The sequence below is a fragment of the Micromys minutus genome (assembly GCF_963924665.1).
Source record: "Micromys minutus genome assembly, chromosome: 19".
Lineage (NCBI taxonomy): Eukaryota > Metazoa > Chordata > Mammalia > Rodentia > Muridae > Micromys > Micromys minutus.
In genome coordinates this window covers 18,792,592-18,816,871 of record NC_137954.1, presented here as the reverse complement: position 1 = coordinate 18,816,871, position 24,280 = coordinate 18,792,592, and positions in this window count along the sequence as shown.

Genomic DNA, 24,280 nt, shown 5'->3' with positions numbered 1-24,280 from the left:
ATAATCTTCCCAAAGATATTGCAAAGTTCTATCATTACTTTGCACATGAAAAACCAGAAACTGAAAATTTCTAAATAACTTAAATCTTATGCTCGGTAAATCAAATGTCCTAAAACCACTTATATAATTTTTATTTATTCTGTCAAGTCTTGTCCCATGACCATCAGCTGCCACCATGTTTTAACCAGAGAAACAGCTCTCATTCTCTTCACTCTACAGTTGGCAGCAGTAATTACTTTAATCATTATTGCTGCTGTTAATCTTGGTCTACAGAGTAGTAGGTAAGGTTGAGTCATATCCCAATTTTGCTCCTTTATGGCCAGCAACAGTCTCTTTGTGCCCACGGCTATCCCCATGTGGTGGTCCCTCAACTTCTCATGATTTGCTTGCCTCTGAACCACTTATATCTTCCCAGTTATACATCCCCTATGAATAGCTGTCATAAATCCCCATAACCAATTATCAGTCAGATTTATAACAATAAATTCTCAACTCACAAAATGCCCACTCAAAAACTCAAAACTAAATTGATAGAAATACAAACGGTACTCCTAGACTGGACCAATTGCCCTATATTATTATATTGTTCTTCTATGATATTCATAGCTACCTGTGTCTATTTCAAGCTCCATGGATTTGGTTCATCTTCTCTGTGCTCACTCTGAAACTTTTAGCCCCACCTTCCTTTTTCATTGCTCAATCACAGGCTCTAGCCTTATATTTTGCATGCCCTCACCTGCATATAGACAGCAATTCTCACTCTTAACATCTGATGTAGGACATATAAAGGAAAAGAAATAAAGAAATCATTGGTCATGAATGTTGCATTAGTCTTGTAAAGTTGTCTAAGAAATAAAGGTAAGCAGAAATTTGAAAAGAGAGACAAACTACCCAAGTGAAATGGTAGGGTTAGATTACATAGATCCCTATGTGAAAAGGCATGATGGCAGGAAGAATATGCTGAAGGGGGAAAAGAAAGATAAACTGGGTAGCTGAAGCTGAGGATCATAAAGAAAGTGGCTTTGGATAGGACTGGCCCAAGAAGTGAACGGCATGTCCTATAACTTCACAGGGCTTAACAGATACAGCACATAGATGATCCTCTTTCTTTTGCCTTGTCCTGCATTACAGTTGCTTTGTACTAAGTAAAAACTGTCTCCTTCATTCATAAAGTACCTTGCTCCGAATAATCAACTATACAGTCACCTACTCTACTGGTTTGAATGAAAATGGCATCTTATGCTCAGTGGGAGTGGCACTATAGAAATCTATTCCCTTGTTGGAGTAGAAGAGCCTTTGTTGACAGAAGTATGTCACTTGGAGGTGGGGGTAAGAAGGCTTTGAAGTTTCAGATGCTCAAGTCAGGCCCAGTCCAGCTACCTGCTTATCTGGATATAGAATGATCAACTAGCTCTCTAGCATCGTGTTTGCCTGTGTACTGCCATGCTTCCTGTCATTATGAAAATGGACTAAACCTCTGGACTGTAAGCCTGACCCAGCTGTGTTGCAGTAAATATTAAATGGCAGCTTGACCTTTTATAAACCCTGCGGTTTCACTCAGTGCTCACTGCTCTAGTACAGAGCAGAGCACATGGACTCTGTCACACGGTCCACACTTGCTCTCTTCAGAAGATTCTCTTCCCAGGTGGTTAGCTCCACCCATGCTGTTGCTTCTGTCCAGTTTGTTACTATCTCCCGGTGTGTTCTTTTCCTCCACTGCCCTGTACAAACATGATTCCAAAGCCCAGTAGCATAACAAGCAGTTTTATATACCAAATTCTCAATCCACAAATGCTCTACATAATAAGCTTACATCCAGTGGACAAAGATACAAACTGACCTTCCATGTGAGAAAAAAAAGACCTATAGAAACCCTTAAAATTATTCATAGCTACCTACCGCCAATTAAGACTACCTGGAACTAGATCTTCTTCCTCCAGCTCCATCTTGATTTCCCCCAGAATCTCCTTTCTCACTCCTTTTCAGTTTTTCTAGCCTTTTCCCCACCTACCTCTCCACTGTCCAATCATGTATCACCTTAACATTGACCCACACAGTTAAATACTTTCTTTTATAAGAGTTGCTGTTGTCATGGTATTTGTTTAAGCATCAGAAACCTTAAGTAAGACACCTCTTATGGACTTTGGTTCTTTAATGTACTTTTGTTCATTATTATAAGAATCCAATAGCATGGTACCAAAAGCTAATGTGATCATATGAGTTTGAAAAGGATTTAAAACTGCAATTTGGAAGAACAGATTGGGAAGAAAGAATGATAGTAGAAATCTTAGCTCCAGTTCCCAAAAGTTTGTATGGCCAAAAGGGACATTTTATGTTTGTCTACATTGTAATTAAGGAACTCAGACTTGCCTCATAACCCAGAGAAATTACACATAGTATTCTAAATGCCAAGTATGTCCCCAGAGGATTATTATAATCTTTCTTCCATCTGCATATAACAAAGTTTGCCTAAATCAGAATAATAGTAATAATCATACTTTTTAAAATCATTTTTAGACTAGTTTTGATAACTTCATATGTAATTCTTTATGCAACACTCATAATAGCCTGAGATAGATACTACAATTACCTATGTTCCGTAAATGCGAGAAAACACCAATGGTTAAGAGGAAACTCTGACATCTTATCCCAGATACTGGTCAATTAGCCACTATTTTATAATATATATGGCTTATCCTGTTAACCATAGGGTAGGTATATCTATAAACTCTACAGTACAAAAATTCATTTGTAAATAAATAGAGTTCCTGGCTTTTGTTTCCTATTCTCCATATTTCTTAGTTATGACTGTATGTGGAAAATCAACACTCATAGTAATGATCCAGTAATAGGCTAATAGCCTGTTGCTTAGAATATAGAATAATTCAATAGGACACCAGGTAGAAAATGTCTATGCTTTCATGATAATGCCATCATGTACCATAGAAAAATACGTTTTGCCTTTGGGAGGTCAATTATGAACTACCTAGTTATTCTTGCCATCTGCTATGTACCATGGAATAATGCCATCCATCAATTTTGTCTATGAGCTTTTAGATTTCCCTCAACACTACCACTTATACTTGCATATAATGCCAGGAAATCTAAGACTGAACCAACCTATTTCTTTAAAACATATTAGCAATTTATTAGCCAAGTGCCTACAAGGTATTCTTTTTTTTCTATAAATGCCCTTTTCTGGCATATTGATGGCATCTAGAAAATGACATTCTATTTACTCATAGGATTCTATCTTTCCTGTCCCACATGTTTTATTCTATTGTTTGTAGACATTTACTGACCTCACACCAGATATAGATTTTAGCTAGGATGAGGATTACTTTGATGGGCTCACCGATTATAGAGAAGGGTATTTGATCACTTGTTTTACCTGTTTGTATAGCAGTTCACTATGGGAGGATTCTGAACATTACCAGTATCAAGCAACAATGTCAATAATCTCACATAAGTTTCATACTTCACATCAAAAAAAGTAAAGCAGCTTTTTCACTTCAGACCAATCTCAATGAAAAATAGAAACCTATGTTTAGGGGAAAGATATCCAAAGAGAATAGACTTTTGCCTGCCTGTGTTCCATGTGACACAGAAGAGTTCTAAATTGGTTGATCTAATTTTATCCATCAAGACCTTTTCAGAGTTAAAATGTTGTAGATCTTATTCTCAGAGAACCTAGAAGAAAGTATACACTATATTTGACAGTCCCTTCTCATTTAAGGATGTTATATTCCAAGAACATTCTAAAGGCATTTTCCGTACTATGTAATGGAAGACAGAGTCAGACCCTTATGTAAGAGTTGACATTCTGCTAGGCAATGGTGTCCCATACCTTTAATCCCAGCACTTGTAAAGCAGAAATAGGTGAATCTCTGAGTTTGAGACCAGATTGGTCTACCGAGTAAGTTTCTGGACAGCCAAGGCTACACAAATAAACCCTGTAAAAGAAGAGCTAAGTTAGACAACAACCACACAGAAAATCTCTAAACCATCTGCAATTTCCTAAGTGTTATATAGAATCACTCTTTCATACTCTATAACTCATTTTCAGAATAATATATGCCTCTCGGATAAAATAGCACGCAGGCAGAGGCAGAGTGGACCCTGACATGGGATTTCGTTATGGGACACAAATTGCTATAGTAACAGAGAAGGCATCAACCTGTGACTTTGTTCTGTTTAGTGAAATTGCTGAGTTTACATTCTGGAATCAGATTCTTTATCTGTGACAGGAATGATAATACATACCTATGTGAGAACAGTCATGAAGGTTACATAGAAGAATTAAAGTCATGAGAAAAAAATACATTAATCATTGCAGGTCCTATAATTGACTATACTATAATCTTTAACTTATGCAAATTCTGTTCCAAACATATCTATCTGCTCTCTGTGCAAAATTTTCAAAATCTGTTACATTAAGGTTTAGGGTTTTAAGAGATCAATAAATATTTAAGATTCCACAGAGCATATTGATTTGTTTCTCTGGGATAGTGATAACCCCAAAGGCTTTGTCCTTTAAGGGGTGGTAGGAAAATTCTGTTACCAGAAGTTTTATAACTTAATAACCTTTCAATTCCATTATGTTTAGGCCTGAGTTATACTGTAAAAAAATTTAAAACCCTGTACAGCAATCAATCAAATTGGCCAATATCTACTGTATTTCCCTTAGTTCCTTCCCATTAAACTCTCCTTCACATATTTATTGACATGTAGAGAAACAGTTAGGCTTCATTTCTATGTTAAGCTGTATCTATATTCCATGTTCAGTGCTGATAAGATCTGAAAATGCCTACTGAGATGTAAGTCAAATGCTACAGACACATTTAAATCAACGTTTTCATATTTCTTTAAAAATTTAGTGAAGTTTACTCCAAGGAAAAAATTGAATGTGTGTGGTTTTTAAATAAACAATGAAAGATACAGTGAAAATGAAATACAGTATTGTATTAAATGATTTTCATCTTCTTATACTTTGACTCTTGGAATCATTTTAATGTATAAAATAAATTAGTTAGATCAACTAATCCCCAAATAATTTGAAAATATATATTTTAAACTTAAATATGTTTATGTCATATTATTATGTCATATTTTGTGTCACAATCATATAATGTGTATGTTAGATGGTTTATTCTATACCTGTAAAAAATAGAAGTCACAGATGTTTACTTTACGTGTATTATGTGTGAGTCAACATACTACAAAATTTTACTAATATTATTGAATGCTATTAAGAGTCTTGTAAGTTACACAATAGCTAAATCTAGTAGGTGAAAAAGAAAGCTCAGAGCCATTTGAGTCACAAGTGAGTCTCGGCCCTTTGAGATGGCAAACATTCTCATGGAGTTTCCCACACATAGATTCTAAATTACATAGTCTTGGACTCCTTAACAGTTAAGAACCTTTTCTACCACTAATACTGTTCTTATTTCTTTCTTCCTTGGAAAAAACTAGCTTATCTCTCCAAAGACTATCTTAGAAACAGATTATAATATGGAAAGTTAGTATATAAGGAAGCTTGGATGAAATTTCTTTAATAAAATATTGTGTACTGTTTCTTTTATGTGAAGATGTCTCCCAAGACTATGGTACCTGTGACTATTTTCCATAATTTAGACTTAAGGAGTCTAATAAAACTAAACTCTAAAGAGAAATCTTGCCCTCAAATATTCATTTATTCAAGAAATACTTATTGGACCCTTGCTTTGGCTTAGACACTGTCTGTACAACAGTGAACCATATTGTCACAGGAAAGAATGGGTAGGTTTTTATGAACTAGAAATAAGGTATTTTTTCCGGGTGCTGTAATGAGAAGGCAGCTTGAAGAAGCATCAAGGAAGCCAACACTGGCAAGAAAAGACTGTTGTCCAGGAGATATGAGAGATCCAAGGCAAACACAGACTTTCCCAAGATGGCAGAGAGTTTGAGCAAAATCTGCAAAGTGATGAATGCACAAATCACTCTCAGTGTTATTTCTAAATTTAATTCAAAGCCAGAAAAATCAAAGATGATTAGGACAATCAAGCCTTAGTCCCCTAGTGCTGTTTCAGAAGGAGATGGGTAATAATCTTCCTACTTTATCAATTTCTACTTTAGAAAATGAAATTTCCTGTCCTCTTTCTCTCCTGTATTCAGCATGAACAGACAGTCACTCTGTTGATTTACCCTGGGGGGACCATCTGATCCAATAGAGTTGGGAACCAAGTTAGTTGCTTCCTGCTTCTAATCCTTTCTCTGTGTCTGCCACCCACTGCTCTCTCACAGCATCTCCATCCTGTTGGTGTCATCTGCTCAGCATCCTCTCCATGGGGATCTGCTTTATGACTCCTGTGATGTGACAGAGCAGGTTCTATTACACATATAGAGAGCTTTAATTGGAGATGGAGCAACTTGAGAACATTAAAAAAAAAAAAAAAACAAACTAAAATTGATTTTGGCACTGGACATTTTCAAATATTGGCTATCAAGCAGGGATTAGTCAAGCTGATTTGCCAATAATAATGGTATATGAAGATAATAAAATGACTATAAAAGGTACAACCATGATGATAATAAAAAACAAACTTTAGCAAATGTCATTTTCCATACTTTTATATTCTTAGGTTGCCTATAGACTATTAATATCTGCCATTTCTTTTATTTCATGATTAATAGATGATGAGACCTATAAAGGAGGGTTCTCAGTCTAAAACACTATGAAAGTCAGGTTAGAAACTATATGTTCACAGGTCTCCTTATTGCAGTGGAGATTAAGTTAGCTATTGGGATACTTGCTTTTATCATACAAATATTTGTGATACACTTAAAAATATCTTACCTTCTATTAGAATAACTCTTTGTCTCCGTCTCTGCTTATCAAAAAGTAAGATGCTGTTAACAGGACTCATTGGGAGGGCAATGTATATTCTGCACATGCTAGGATAAATTATAATACTTTTAAGTAATTTGGAGGCTATCCAAACAAGTATGTTATTTGAATTATATTCTATTATATATGAGCATTTATCTTGCAAATTTTGATATAGTTTGCATTACACAGCTCTTCAATTGTTTATCCTTTCATCCGCAAGGTGCCACAATATAGTGGGAAAGATAATGGACTTTTGGACAAAACAGACTCATGCAGAAATTATAGCTTTGCAACTTCGGTGAAAGGAGACCATTCATTTAATCATGGCACATAACAAGGGTCATGCCTAGAGATGTGCAGTAATATGTCTTTCAAGTTATTTAAAAATGATGCACTGTGGAGATCAACAAGTTTAACAAATACAATGATAATACACAGAGATAAATACTCTAAATGTAATGAAAAAATATAAGAAATACACCTAATCAACACAGGGAAAGGGAATCTGTGGTTGTTAATCTCACATAATCCTTTAGGTAAAAAAGAGTAGAGAGAGAGAGAGAGAGAGAGAGAGAGAGAGAGAGAGAGAGAGAGAGAGAGAGAGAGAGAGAGAGAGAGAGAAACAGTGTGATAGTGTCTTAGCGGAAAGTATGTCTCATCAATCAAAGAGACCTGGGTGCTACAGCTCAGGGTAGGTGAAGGGATTTAGGTATTGATATTGAGAACTAGGAGTGTAGTAGCAAGTTCATCCCAAGCTATGGTTTTTATTATCTCAACACTAATGCTTTAACTCTCTCTCTCTCTTTGCTTTTTCCCTCCATCCTTTTTTTCCTCTCTCCATTTTTTTCTTGCTCTCTATCTCCTGTGACTTTTCCCCACCCCACCCTGCCCAGCTCCTATGACCCCAGGCCTCCTTCTCTTTATTCTATTCTTCCTTCTTTTCTCCTTCTTCTAATGTTGAGGCAACTCTAGCTAAGTCACCAAGGATGGCCACAAGATTACTCTGCACCCAAGAAGGTTTTGAACTTCAAAAGTTCTCACCTCAGCATGTAATTCTAAGCCTATATCAACAGACCTTGCTTCACTATTAATATTATTTTAAAAATTATGTTTAAGTTTATTATAGTTTAGGTGTATAAGTGATTCACATTAACATATATATATCTCAACCATGTGCATGTCTAGTGCCTGCAGAGGCCAGAAGAGGAACTAAAACATGAATTACTGCTGCTTATGAGCCATTGTGTGGGTGCTGGGAACTAAACTCTGCTCTTCTACAGAAACAAATGCTCTTAACTGCTGAGCCATCCCTCTGGCTCCATCTGTAATACCATTAAAAAGACCAGCAATATCAGAGATGTCATAGAAATGTCTAACAAAATACAGTTAAAAGAAACTTTGTTTTCACTGAGCTTCAGACTTCAAGGTTATGTATAATATATACCTATTATATTTTGCTTTGAGCATAGGAGGTTGCAAAGACTTTACCTTATTTGACTAAAGATTTATTATTATATATCAGAAAATAGTTGGATTATGACATAGAAGTCTTCATTTGATTTTAGAGTAGAATAACTACAAGAGAAGATTGTTATGCAGTTTCTGGCATCTAGAACATTACAATATCTTGGAATTCATTGGATCTGGGCTAATAGCAAATCATTCCTGGCTCAGTATGTGTATTATACTTTACTTCCCAAATTAATACCCTGAAATTTTCATTTTTTTAATGTAGGTTTAAAAATACTGTGGCAAAAGGTCATCTACTAAGTTATTAATCTTAATTTCTCCAATGACATCAAAATGACTACAGCTGGAAATATTCACATTAGGTGAATTCAGGTAGCCCCAGAGAACCAAATATTTCCCCTCACATATGGATTAAGATTAATATAGATACATAAACTAATATATACACAGGGTATTAAAATATAAACTAAACAGTCTAAAGAACAAAAAGAAGTAATGGGAAGGTAAGAAAAAGATGAGTATAGCAGGGTTTGGAAATGCTCAATGTACAGTTTACTTATATGAAATTGTCTATGTAGTACTCAGTATAATACAATAATTTTAATTGATAACTCAGGTATGCTATTCAGCTCTTACTAGGTGAATTAAATTGTTTCAAATCTTTTTTGTGCATGTGAGTGTTCTCTCTCTCTCTCTCTCTCTCTCTCTCTCTCTCTCTCTCTCTCTCTCTGTGTGTGTGTGTGTGTGTGTGTATGACTGCATACTACATGTGAGGTTCTTGGAGAGATAAAAAACAGTGTTTGGCCCCTTTGTCTGGTGTTATAAGCTAACATGTGAGCTCTGTGAATCAAACCCAGTACTCTGGAAGAAAACACAGTAGTCTTAACTGCTGAGCCATCTTTTCAGCCTCTTTAGAGTAAATTTAAATGTGTGCATATATATAGCATTTACATATGCACATATACGTAAACACATATATACATTATTTTAAGCATACCATTATGTTAAGCGCAGTATTGGGTCAATGATGTTCATATGAGTAGAAGTATTTTATTGACAGTGTTGAGCAACCATCATCACTCTTCAGATTCACGATGTTGGCATCACACAGGTAGGAAATCTAACCCTTTACCCTCATAGCAATGCAACTAACTGTGTTAGCAGCTGAAATGATCACTTAACTTCCCATATTAGTCATTTGTCCTTTTGCTGTGAGAAATGCCTGACATAGTTACTCATAGAAATACAATTTTCTCCTTGATTCTTGTGCCCAGCAGCGGGGAAGTAGTAGTAGGAGCTAGCTGGTCACATTGTATTTGTCATCAAGAAGCAAAGAGGGGATGAAGGCAACCTGGAACCAAGCTTTGAAACCTCAAGGTCTACCCTCAGTGGTGCATTTCCTTCAAGGTGCTACCCTCTAAAATTTCCACAACATTTCCCAAGAGAACCACCATGAGAACCAAGTGTGCAAAAACCAGGGAATATTTCACATTCAAACCACAACACCCAAGTGGGGACAGAGACAGAACACAGTACATCAGTGTTCACTGAGGAATCATTCCTAATTTCCAAAAAGCAGAAACAAATAACATGTCCTTAGGCAGGACCAGGGTCAATAAGAATAGAGATATATATGCCACAGACTATGATCCAACCATAGAAAAAAAAGATAGCTTGAACAGTGATGTTGATATGGAGGAAACCTGGTATCATTGTGCTGAGTCAAATAAGTCAGGCACGAACTGACAAACACTGTGCAAGTTCAGGCTCATTTGTTATCTTCATCAACACTGAGTTTATTTCAGATTTCAGCCAAATCTGTGACGGCAGTTCAGGCTTTGTTAACTTCTGCATTTTGAATCCTTTAGGATGGTTCCTGGAGAGGCCTCTATACCAAGTCCTTTACATTTCCTCCATCAGGGTTGTTTCATTTGTGCATTCTTGTCCAATAGCATCTGTCAAGGCCTACAGCTGTTAAAACACATGTAAACACACTTATTGGCTGATGTATTTCCTCTACCACCCATTCATAAATGCTGATTGGACAGATGCTTCCTACATTTAAGCAAATTATAAAAAATATTTTTAGGTGAGTGGAATGTTGGACAAAGTCAGCTAAAAACATGGCCTTAAGGTGATTGTTCATATGCATTTTGAGATTCATCTGCTTTAATTTATAGAATTTTGAATTAACATTTAATTAAAGTTTGCAGAATTAAAGTGTCATCGAATTTTATTTCACTCACAAGGCAAAACTTTTTACAGAAGAGGCAATTCAAATTTTTAAAATGCCTTAGAGTTTCTTTCACAAAACAATAACTTGATATTATAAACTAAGCTTTAAATGAACAACCTAATACCTATCCTTTCTATAATAAACACATTTTTATATATGTGCACATTTTTGTGAAGTTTTAAATTTGGCACAAATATAAAAATCAAGTTTGAAAATCACATTTTAGGCTTGGGGGTCTTCTCTGATTGGTAAAATATTTGCTAGAAAAAATTTAAATATAAAGAACATTAGTTGAATCTTTATCATCCACTTAAAGTACTGAGCGTCATTTGCAGCCCTAGTGGGTGAGGAAGAAAATGTGGACAGGCAGATCCCTGTTGCTTATTGGACAGCCAGTCTAACTATAATAGTGAGCTCTAATTTCAGATAGGAAGTCTGCCTTAAGATGTAATGTGAAGAATGATGGAGGAATATTACCAACATTGGCTTCTTGGACTTCATGCTCTCATCGTAAGTAAATGTACACACAAATATATACATTCCTACTTACATATAGAACATTTGTATTGTGCATGGACACACACAGCACATTTTATTTTAAATTTCATTGAATAGTAAAGGTAGTTAGATTAAACACGAATATAAGAAAAATGCATTGTATCACATTTCACCAATAATAATTTAGTCATCTTTTTTTTAACTGAAAACTATCAGTTGTGCAAGCCACAGCTGATTTCAAAAGTAAAGAGAATTGATTTCTTCAATAGTCAAAGGCCAATGCAAAGGCTGTTTGTGCTGAAAACAGTTTTTCCCACTTTGGGAATCCACAACCAGCTATTGTTGCATTTGAATGTCTAACCCCCATTCTATTACATCCAGATAAACATCTTTTACTGCTGGAAGAGCAATTTTCTCTCTTGCTCTGAGATCTCCTGCCTTTACTATAAATAGTAAGTGGTTTATAATCTGTGCGCAAAGCTTATTTTTGAATTAACATTGATTTTCATCTGTATGAATATTTTAAGATTTTGAAAGATGTGGAGGCTGTTTGGATTTGCACGTGGAGTCTGCTCTTGTGATTTACCTTGCTCAGAGTTCTGACAATAATTCCATTTATTTTCAACTTGCTCTTTCATAGGATCCTGACTCAGTCTTTCTCCAGGAGATTTGGAAATATTTGGGCTTGAAAGGCAGACTACAAAAGAAATACATCATGAAGACTATTATAATTGAACTTTATATCTTGTCCATAGCGGATACCGAGACTTCTAGGGAAAGTCCTATCCTTGTATAGCTAACTCTTGGGCTGAGGAAGGTTAGAAGGCACCTACTAATAGAAATTCCATTGCCTTAGTTTTTAGTAACATGTCTGAGTAACCAGATATAGAGATTCTAGTTTTAATTTTAAATGTGTGTTTACATGTAGGTTTGTACAAAGATAATATGCTTGTGAGTACTGCTAACAACAGATCCAAAAAGGGGAAGTAGATGCCCTGGAGCTGGAGTTACAGGTGGTTGTCAGCTACCTGATATCACGGCTGGTAACTAAACTCTGGTTCTGTGTGGTATTCATTCATTTGAAATTCTGAGCCATCTCTCTAGCTCCTAAACATGGCATTTATCTTTCTGTTTTGGGCATTCGCCTTACTTGTTTCAGAACACAGATAGGGAATGGATAGAAGCAATGGCCTTCTACACTATAGAAGTGTATAGAAAAGCTATGGAGACAGTTTGGTTGCATGATGGTGTTCAAGAAGGTGATTTAGGATTCTTTCTATGATGAAAACACACAGCTCTGTTTATCCGTAACTAGTCCAAGACATGGCCACCTAGTAAAATGAAACTTAGGCAATAAACTAGATGAAGAAATAGGTCCTTGATTGCACAATGCTAATGGCTCATAAACCATAGTACATAACAGTGTCTCCTAGAGGCCATTTTAAAACATGGGCTGCTGAGATGTACTACCAGAGTTTCTGACTCAACAACCTAGAAACAACAAAACAAAACACAATGTACTCATGTTTTTACCAGTTTTTGGGTATAGTAGTGGCTTCAAGCCAGGGATCTGGTAATGAAAGCCATGGGGCAGAGATGATAATTCTTGTACGTGGTGACTTAATATATGTGTCTGTCTGTGTGTGTGTGTGTGTGTGTGTGTGTGTGTGTGTATGTGTGTATATATGAATATATATATGTATATATATATATATATATATATATATATATATATATATATATATATATCAAAGATGAGATATTTTTTCCAGACAAATCAGTTCTAGCCCTACATACTATTAGAAGCTCATCCAATTCTTCTGAATGAATTCTGGACTTTTCTTGCTACCTGTGTATTTCCCAGTATTGAGTCTCAGCCATAGACTATGGTTGAGCATATATTAAAAAAAATTCTAAAAAGACCTGTTAAGCTGTAACAGTCAGTAGGCTCCAAGGATGGATGTTTTCAGCTATTAGGTCTTCTACTTACACTACAAGCAGCCAGATGATCTTGATCCTATTCATATATGATTCAAGCTGCCAGCAGCAAATAGTTTTGATTTACTATAGACTCTTGATTTCTACGCAGCACTGAGAGAAAGTAGAACAGAAATCATTGCTCATTAAAATATGAGTAGATGAACAAAATCACACATAGATTATTAGACTGAAGAGATAATTATACAATTGCCTAAGGCCAAATAGCTCACCAATACAGGGTTTTATAAAACTCTGAAACTTACTTCATTTTTTTTTTCTATTGGAGCATTGACTTGGTTTCATTTGATTATACATTTAGAAGACTCACATTTTATATATACACTTCTAACTTATAGATATTTGGCCATGAGATAGAAGTTTGAGATAGGCACACATTTCTTCCTTATGGTTTGTTATTTCAGAGGAAAGCAGAAATGTAAACATATATAAAGGTATAACAGAAAGAGGCATAGGTCCCTGAAATAGAGCTAGTTGGTAGAAACCGAAGATACTAATATGAGACCAAGAGAGAATCTGTTAACATATCCCATAAGGATTGCTCCAAATAACCCAAGAATTCCATATAGTGTTTGATGCAGTAACATTCTATAACTTACGCTATTGCACTTTATAATTTGAGGCTGTCTTCACTTTTACCATGCATACATTCCCCAAACTTTTAACTTAAAAGTGTTTTAATTGCTTTCAATCAAAGCAAGCAAGGACACAGAGGGAATGCACAGTCCTTAGAATGAGCTCTCAGATTTTCAAAAATAGAAAGGTGCCTGCAGGCGCTCACACTGTTATGAAACCACCCTCTTGTCTGTATGTGCTAAGAATAGTTTTGTCAACTGAAGGGACGATTTGTTGCCCTCATGTTTAAAAGCACAAATCAACTCCAGAAAGTAGAGCATAAATGAACTCCAAAGGGTAAGGCAATTGCAACTATTTACACCATGGTCACACAGATGCAGATCATGAGAAGATTTGATTTTATGTCAATCATTAGGCTCTTTCATTGGAAATGACTCAGTATTATCACCTGCAGTGAGGAGCCATCACACTGATATATGAAGGTGATAATGTCATAAGCAACAGCAACAAAAGATAATCAAGAATAAATCTAGCACACTAACGAGTATTTATAGTTGTCTTTATTTGGTTAAGTGTTATCTCCTGCACTCAGAATGCTACAAATACCATGGCAATCCTGAATCATTCTTATATTTCTGTACTGCCTTTAGGTCGGGACATACCGCAAACATTTAAAAACAATTTCAACATACTTTGCAAATTTTTTGAAACGCTGTTAAATAGAATATTTTTTAGCCTAACTGACTACCTCAGAAATTTGAGCTATTTTTTTCTTTAGAAAAGACCTTAAGTTTGATAATTCAACAGGGTCTTTATTATACATACATATATACATATATACATACATACGTATATGTATATGTATGTGTATATGTGTGTGTATGTGTATGTGTATGCATATGTATATGTATATGTATATATTCTGCTACAGTTTGTTATATGTGAGAAGTATTTCAGACTAAGCATGAAGTCTTTTGCATGCTATGATAGTCATCTACCCTGAGTTACTTCCTTACCTGTTATAACTTTAAATCTATAGATGGATAAGGGTTTTACAACTGCATCAAATCAGCTTTTGAAATTGAACACATCATTATTAACTGTAGTCTATTATGTGTTATGCAAGACATTTTACAACATTCTGGTTCCCAATGCAAGCCATGCATTTATGACAAAGATGTAAGCATCAAGATAGCACCAATCTGCTTGCAGCTGTGTGACTTGTGTGTGGAGTTACTGGCTTCAAGCTCTTCTTGAATTCAAGTAAATTTGATGATTATCTAGTTAGTAAAACTGTGCAGGTTCTGACTGTGCCTCATACGAGAAACCCTGACACTTGCTAAATTTCAGATAACCAAGCTTCTTTCTGTTTCACACTGCAGTTACACATGTGAGTGCTTTCTTCTAGACGACAAATCACAAGGTAAATTCAAAATAGCCGGAGGAACTGATAGATACAAGAGATGGAATAGAGAAGATATTAATGAACAGAGAATTTGAAATAAAGAATTTTCCATCATTTTCTCTGTTGATACACATATTAGCTATTGAATATATATGGCTACTAGTTAAACTAATAGCTAATGGGCTTCTAAACTTGGAAATGTCCAGTATATGAGATTAAAAGAACTGAAAAAATATATAGAAGAAGGCTGGATATTCTATAAACCTCTGCAAACGCTAAAGCAAGTTACTAGAGCTAATAAATAAGTTAAGACTGATATCCATATAGATTAAACCATTTCTTGTTATTACAGAGGATTGCTGCTTTATCGGTGGGCAAAGTAAGAGCCACAGTGAATCCTCTCATGATTTGAATAGAAAATGGCCCCCAAGAGATAATGTGTCTGAACCCTGGGTCACTAGCCAGTTGTGTTGTTTGGGAAACTTGTGGAACTTCCAAGAGGTGAGACTTAGTTGTTGGAAATATACCACTGGAAGCATACCTGGCAGGATAGTTATCACCACTGTTCCTTTTCTACCATTCTATGCCCTATCCACTCAAACTAAAGACCACAATAAATACTTCCTTCATTAAATTGTTTTCTCTGGCATTCAAAGGTATGAGGAAAGCCAAATAATATTCAAAATTGGAAATGTAAGTTGAGCTACTCTTGTGATCAACCTGACCTGTGGTTTATAGGCATTTGGAACTAGACTGTGGGAGAAATGGGTACAATATGAACTCAGCATGCCATAAAACAGAATATGTAAGTAAACTATTCTGGTAGGAGTGAGGAAAACAAAAATGTCTGTAGAAGAACACATGGGAAAAATGACATCTGCCAGGTTTCAGAAGTGCAGAAAGAATAGATCTGAAAATGCCCAAGAGACTATTTGAGTTACAGTATGTCAAAGAATCTGGCAATGTTGTGCCCAAGTCTTGAAAAAGAAAACAGAAAAAAAAAGCCTAAGAATAAAATATTAATTTATGTGTCAGAGAAAAATCTCTAGACAAAATAACATCCAGGGAAAAGCATATACACTTCAAGAGGATAATGGAAAAAGAGCAGGATTTAGGGAGAAAGAGAGAGGAGAAGGAGAGGGAGGGGAATGGGGAGGGGAAAGGGAGAGGGAGAGAAAGGGGGGATGGCCAAAGAAGTAGAACATGTGCAATATAAAGTTATAGATAGGATGTATGTGAACAAAAGTGCCATTATCCCAAAGGACCTGACTTTTCAGTATAATACCAGAAATACTTTGGAGGCTAGAAGTTTTCATGAAGAGTCCTGGAGTACAGTAATGGAAATCTATTGGAAGAATATTCATTTTAAGGTGTGTGCCTGAAAAGATGGAACCCCAGTGTTCTGTGTTAGAACAATGACTTAAACAGAATGATTTCTTTATTTTCAGCTGTGAAACCACACAGAGACAGATAAAATTGTAGACAGAGGAGACCATACTATATCCTGTGTTTGCCCCAGAACACAGCACTAGTTTCTCAGTTTCCAACAAAACTCCATAGAAAAATCTGATGAAACTAGCTATCTTAGAAACACCATGACCAAGGCAACCCTTATAAAGGAAACCTTTAACGGGGGCAGGCTTGCATTTTCAGAGGTTCAGTCCATTATTATCAATGATGGGAAGCACGGCATCATACAGGCAGACTTGTTGCTGGCAGAGCCAAGAGTTCTATGTCTTAATATAAAGGCATCCAGAAGAAGACTGTCTCTTCTAGGCAGCCATGAGAAGAGTATCTGCTTCACCGGGAAGAACCTGCATAGGAGACCTCAAAGCCCATCTACACTGTGACACACTTCTTCCAAGAAGGTCATACTTCCTCCAATAAGGTCACACCTCCTAATAGTGCCACTTTCTATAGCAAAGTGTTCAAACACATGAATCTATGGGGGTCAAGTCAATTCAAATACCTCACTACCAGCATCTATGGGGTTTGCATTTTTCATATTGAGCTTTAGATTGCTAGGGGTGCTCTGAAGGTGAAGCCCGTTTCTGTGGAGATTCCAAGATGTAGTGGATGCCAAGCATGAAATATGTCAATCAAGGAAAGCTGCTGGCACCAAGTAGTGCCAGTTCCAGAAATAGGCCACATGTGCTACAGCTGGAAGGATAGGGCTGCTCCAGCACACTAGAAGCCAGATGATATCACCAGGAGCTGAGAATATTAGATGTGGAACTACAGGATGTAGTTTGTCCAAAAACGCTTGACTCTTGCTTTGGTCCCATCTTTATTATGTCTCTAAGAAATGTCCCCCATACCTTTAGGCCATATTTGAGCACTCAGTCCCCAGATTCTGAAGCTATTTTGCAAACTTTAGGAGATGTAGGGTTGATGGAGGTAAAACAGCATATTTCACTATAGATAGGCTTTGAGGTTTTGTAGTCGGGCACCATATCCCTCTCTCTATCTCTCCACTTTCTATGTGTGAATCAAAATGTGATCAGCTAACTTCCTGCTCCTGCTTCCATGTTTTCCATGAGCTCTTATCTGTCTGGAGACATAAGCTAAAATTAACTTCCTTGTTCTTAATTTGATTTTCTTGGGGTGGTTTACCACACCAATAGAGAGGAAATCCTGTCAGAAGAATGTTTACTCTACTTTTACCATTGTATATTAGATATATGCAATTTGTGTTTTAATTTGACAGGAGCTCACAATCAAGGTCTCAGAAGAGACCTTATGGATAAACTTTGGATGTGTTGGCATTGCAAAGCATGTGGGGATATTTGAAGGTTGCCTGTACACAATATTATGAAATGGATATGAACTTAGTAAGGAAAAAAGCAGAATATTATGGTTTGAATGTCAAATCTTTTTCATAAGTTTGTGTTTGTATACTTGGCTTCCAACTAATAATACAGTTATACAACATTTTAAGAGGTAAGACCCACCTTTCTGAAGGCCCGCAGGGAGTGGATTGGCCAGGTATTATCATAGCCAGCCACACCACAGGTCTTCATAAATGCTTCTTGCTTGGCTCCATGTAAGATTGCCCTCAATGTATTGGGAGCACAGCTCTCATATATCCCCCCTATGATGAGCTGTGGCCTCTCAAGCTAAAAGCCAAAATAGATCTTAAGCTATATAAATCAGGTATTTTGTTATAAGCAACAAAGAAAGCTAACTAGTCCAGATTCTACAATAGATATTGAAGATGAGGAATGTAGGGACAACATAGGGTCAGGAAAGACAAGGGTTCAGATATGTCCACACATATTGGGGAAAATGTACAAGCATCTATTCTGTTAGGTCTCTCATGGAGTAGTATTAACAATATAGAGCATCCTTTTTGAACTTGCTCATTACAGGACATAAAAATTAGTTACTGTGAAGGAAAAGGTTGAATAGGCTAAACTGAATTCTGAAGATGATGATGACAGGGCATCTGAGCATGTGGGACGTGGAGTAGGGAGTATGACACACTCAAAAGACATTCAATAACAATTCAATAGTGATGGGCACTGAGAAAGATGGCAGTAAGAGCCTACTAGTAGGCTGATGCTCATAATCTAAAATGGTGAGTGTTTCCTCAGCTGTTGAGAAAAAGACTGCTCATGGAAGAGTATCACTGTTGTGGATGCAATAAAAACATAGGTAGCCCTTTCATACACTGCTACACAAGTCTATTTATTAAGCCTTCTCCGTGCTCCCAGATGCAGAGAGTCCAAGCACTGCCAAGGCACTTGGATGCTTTGAGATAAAGTTATGACACAAGTACAATTTAGGAATGTCTTCCTTCTCTTACAGGGTGGGGGGAGGGACTTTAATAACACAGCTGAGTGGTGACATGGCAAAATGTAAGCCTTGAAAACATCTGCTCTGGATACTTTTTAAGTTGGAGTAATGTTGGGATGCTACAGAAAAGTTGAACTGATTATGTGCAAAGAAAATGGAAATCAAATCTATGGTATCCAAAGAAAAACTACAATTGACTTTTTGGTATCAATTCCAGCTGAAATACTAACCACAGTTCAGACCTCTGATACTAAAATCATGTAATGTTTTATGAAGTTGTGCTTCTTTCCAAGGCCAACGCTGCCTTGCTAAATGAGAAAAAAAAAAAAAAAAAAAAAAACCCTTGGTTTCTAGAATTCTTATTCAAGACATTCTTCCTCTGAATTTTAGGCAGAGAATTATTTGAAAATGTGGCCATAGAAATCTTAACACCAAATTAACAAAGACGATGTTTGGGGTTGTTTGTGTTTGAGAGGTTATTGATTCCTTTCAAAACTGAATGCTGCCTTTTTCCAGCAAACATTGTAAATTCTTATTCTAGATGGGAACTGGTCAGCATTCTTGGCTTCAAATATTGTTAATACCACGGTCATCTATGAGGCAAGAATTAGTGAAAGAAATAACATTCAGACTTTCACAAATGAGAAAAATAATTAAAATAATATCAGACATTTATTTTCTTTTCCTTAAAATTGAAAATTTATTCTTGTGGTTCAAGAATGTTCGATGGCCCCTTGTAGGCCTGGATTTCTGCATGCAAGGGATAAGAAATCGGTAGAGGACCTGGCACATGCCCATGCAGGCCCAAGCATTTGCCACTTCAGTCTTTCTGAGACTGTATGTGCCCTTCTTAGATTATTCTGTAGGCTGTGTTCTTCATGTGTCCTCCCCTGACTCACACAGTCTTCTTTCCCATTTTCCTTCAGGCAGAAGATTATCAGGGATTTCTTGGGGTAAGGGAACTCATGGAGACCTCCTTTAGTCTCTTTCTTTGTAATGTCTAGATACCTAAACCATCTTGAATATACCTCAAATAAAACTAATTTAATCTAGGAGTTGTGTATATATTTCTTGACTATGTTACTTTCTCTGGTTATGGATGACATGTTTCAAGGCATAGTAGTGTGAGATCTAAAATGAGTCAAGTAATTTTTCTCTTCCCTTTCATCTGCACAGGCGCGGTCTTCTCAAAATACCTCATCCGTGTCATAACATTAACAGGACACATCTGACTTTAGCCGTGTTGTGATAATATTTTTGGTCATACGTGTGGGACCCGTGGGCTTATTTCATGATCCATCACTTCATAAGCAGAAGCACAGGAAAACATGACGTTTCTCTGCCAACCACTGTTTCAGAATTGATTCAAAAGTAAAGACACTACAAATAAAACATGCCCTGTAGATTATAAATTCCTCCAGATGGCTATTCTGGGATTTTTTTTTCTTCTTCTTTTTTCAAGCAGAAAAATGAAATGTTCTCATAAAATATATACATTTTCCCTTTTCAGTCTGGATTCAGCTAAACTGCTGGAAGGAAATTGAGTTTTCAGAATGATTTGAGGATAAGGATGGGAATTTTCTGTCATATGGAGGACTCACGATCTGAGTCTCTGTTTAATATTCCATGGTGGACAATAAGCAGGCGTTCACCCTTTCTCTTCTCTTCTAACATGTGTTTTTGAAGGAGCCAGCTTAGAGAGAGGATGGCAGTATTTTCCTTCAAAAGCACAGTGAGCTGAATGATTTTTCACATTTTTTAAAATGGATCTTTAGTTCCCTGACTGAAGCTGTCTTACTTTTTTCTATTTTAAACTTTCACCTCACTTTAGCCTATGAAAATGACTTTTGTTTTCTCTTAAATAAGTTAGCCCTCCATAAACCTCAGTGGTTGGGCCAAACAGTGGCTGTGGCTATAATTTGACTCCCAGTATATGGTGGCCAATTTAATCCTAAAAATTTCAAATACAAATCAAATATTTTAAAAAGCAGTTCACTGACCTGAATTATATGTTCCTGGAGGGCAGAGGTGATGATTTTAGGCTTTGTGTATCTGATAATGATGTGTTAAAATATAAAAGAAAAAATTTAATTAATCAAAATTGTTATTATATAATCTTTTGTTACTACCAAACCCAGGATAAATTTTAAATAATTACCACAAATCTCAATAATAAATATCTAAGTGTATTTTATGTTGAATTAACTTTACAATTAATTCAACACTTTCCTCTTGAATGAAATGCATATTTACATATATATTGACTTGCTGGTCAATATCCCACTGAGTTAATTTCATATAAAAATTATAGCTACCATCTATTGATTGCTTAATTTGTTCAGTTGCTGCGATAAGCACTTTAAAGTAATTATTCTAATTTTGCTGATGTAGAAATAGATTTTCTGTTAGAGAGATTAACAAAATTTTCCATAGCTATACAGTATTAAGTTGAAGATCAAAACATTTGAATCTTTGTCTAGCATTTGCATCTTTAAAACTGTGCTAGAAACCTGGAAGGATTCTTATAGTTTAATTGAAAAATAAACATGCGAACACAATTACTACCGGCTTCCTTTTCAAAAAGAATCATCCTCCTAGCTTTCTTTGTTTCTTTTTCATCTTTCTTTTCTTTTTCTGCTTTTATTATTCATTTGAATGAAGGTCTTTGTTTTCTCCTGAGGTCCAGTACCCTTTGTAATATGAAAATCAGCATGATACAGCCTGACTTCTAAAGCCACTTTCAAGCAAGCATTTGCACATGTGTTGTGTTTAGCAGGAATCTTAGTTATAACAACTTAACTCTTCTCTCCCTAAAAGTGTAGAAGGATAATTTAAAGGGCTGGAGCATTCCTGTGTATGCACTGATAATTCTGTCTTGCTGATGCTCTAGTGCTGCTGAGACTAGAGAGCATTCACCCGAGTGACATTGCTAAGGCAGAGGGATTACTTGGTCTAGAAAGAGAAGCAGCAGTTGCTTGTTCTGTAGTCTGTGTCTTTCTGGAATGAGCATTCTGGGAACACTGAGAGAAGAAAAGAGGGAACGTGATGGGTGGACCAAAGACAGGACAGCTCCTGCAAGGCTTCAATGTCAGGTTCAGTTTGTATTCTCATTTTATTCTCTAATACCACAAGGTCAGGTGAACAAGCAAGAATGATTTTTACAGAAGGATATGTGGCAATCAGCAGATTGTTAAGGGCAACAGCTCATTGTGTTAGGTATTCCTCTGGGCAATTTAGTTTCAAGTAGGAAGTAATATCATGCTTGGCAAATGGGAAATAAAAGTGAAGAGTAAAAGGTTGTCAAAGGACACTGATTCCTTGCCCTAGGGATTTCCTCTGCCGCTCCCAGGAAATCCCACCCAGGAAATCCCACTTTCTTGAGATTTGAGTTCCCAAAATACCACAGAAGGTCCGGATGACCTCTGTGGAATGTTCCAACGCCCTAGGTGTGCCTGGGGGTGTACTGATAAAAAATGTATGATTCTTCCCCTTATGAATTTCCTCATTCCCCCTGTCCTCCCCCTCCTTTGTGATTTTTGCCTTTATAAGCCTGTTACAAGTTCAGGCCGGGGTCGAACTCCTCTACCCCTGCGTGGTGTATGAGTCTCGACCCCAGCATGCTGGCCTGAGATCTCACTCTTTCACTTTTAATAAACTTCCTCATGCGATTGCAGCAAGTCTGGTCTTGGTGCCTCGCTGGGTGCGCGCCTCTCCTGAGATTTGAGTGAGGGTCTCCCTTCGGAGGTCTTTCATTTGGGGGCTCGTCCGGGATTTGCGCGACCACCCAGGGGCCCTAGACCTACTTGGAGGTAAGGATTTTCTTTCCTTTCTTTCTTTGTTGTCCTGTTGTGACTCTGTGTTTGTGGATTGTCCAGATTGTGATTCTGTGTTTGTGGATTGTCCAGATTGTGATTCTGTGTTTGTGATTTGTTCAGAGGTCTGGTGCGATCGCAGTTCGGTATTCGCAAACGCTCTAACCGAGTCTGCTCTTCCAAGGGAGGAGTGGAGTGGACGGGGATAGACGTGTCCAGGGTCCACCGTTTGCTCGCCCTGGGAGACGTCCCAGGAGGACAGGGGGAGGACCAGGGACGCCTGGTGGACCCCCACGGGAAAAGTCGGGAGATCAGTTTTTCTCCTTGACGATCTGTGTCAGAGGGCCAATTGTGGGCCATCTGGCTCTTTTCGGGATTTCGGGTCGACTCGAGGTCGGCGACTGACTTTGTCTCTCTGTTTTGTAGTATCTGTGAGTGTTTTGTGTGTGTGTGTCAGAACTAGAAATGGACCAGACTGTGACAACCCCACTAACACTGACTTTGAACCATTGGACGGACGTTAAGACAAGGGCCCATAATCTTTCTGTTGAAGTCAGGAAAGGACCGTGGCAAACTTTCTGCTCCTCCGAATGGCCGAGTTTTGGCGTAGGATGGCCTTCGGAGGGAACTTTTAATCTATCTCTTATCTCCGCTGTTAAGCGAATTGTTTTTCAGGCTTCAGGGGGACACCCCGATCAGGTTCCATACATCATCGTGTGGGAGGACCTGGTCCAAAACCCGACATCCTGGGTGAGACCCTGGACAGCGGGGGCAGAAACGGCAACGGTGGCCGTGGCCTCGAACAAGCTGGCACCTGCTCCATCGGCCCCCACGCAGATCTATCCTGAAATTGATGATGGTTTTCTTCTCCTCGACAACCCTCCACCCCCATACCCTCAACTGGCTTCTCATGCAAGTCCCCCACAGGCGCCGACTCCCACTGACTCCCAGACGGCCTCTGAAACAGGACCAGCGGCCGGGACCCGAAGCCCCCGGGTTCGAAGCCCAGGGGGAAATGGTGCGGGGCTTGGCTCTGCTATTGCCCTACCATTACAGGCTTATGGACCTGCCCCAGCTCCGGGAGAACTAGTCCCGCTACAATATTGGCCGTTTTCATCAGCCAATATGTATAACTGGAAAAATAACCACCCCTCTTTTTCAGAGGACCCCTCGGGCCTGACGGGACTCCTTGAGTCCCTGATGTTTTCTCATCAGCCCACTTGGGACAACTGCCAGCAGCTTTTGCAGGTCCTCTTTACTACGAAAGAGAGGGAGAGGATCCTCCTGGAAGCTAGAAAAAATGTTCCAGGACCAGATGGGAACCCCACCAATCTCCCTAATCTTATAGATGCAGCTTTTCCCTTGATCCGCCCTGACTAGGATTACAACTCTGCAGAAGGTAAGGAGCGTCTCACGGTCCACCGCCGGGCTCTAGTGGCAGGTCTCAAGAGGGAGCCGCAAGGCCACCCACGAATTTGGCTAAGGTAAGAGAGGTTCTTCAGGGACCTGTTGAACTGCCGTCTGTGTTTTTTGACAGGGGTTATACCTTGACCCAACCTCTGAGGGTCAGCAGGCAGAGGTGGCTATGGCCTTTATACAGCAGTCAGCATCAGATATTAAGA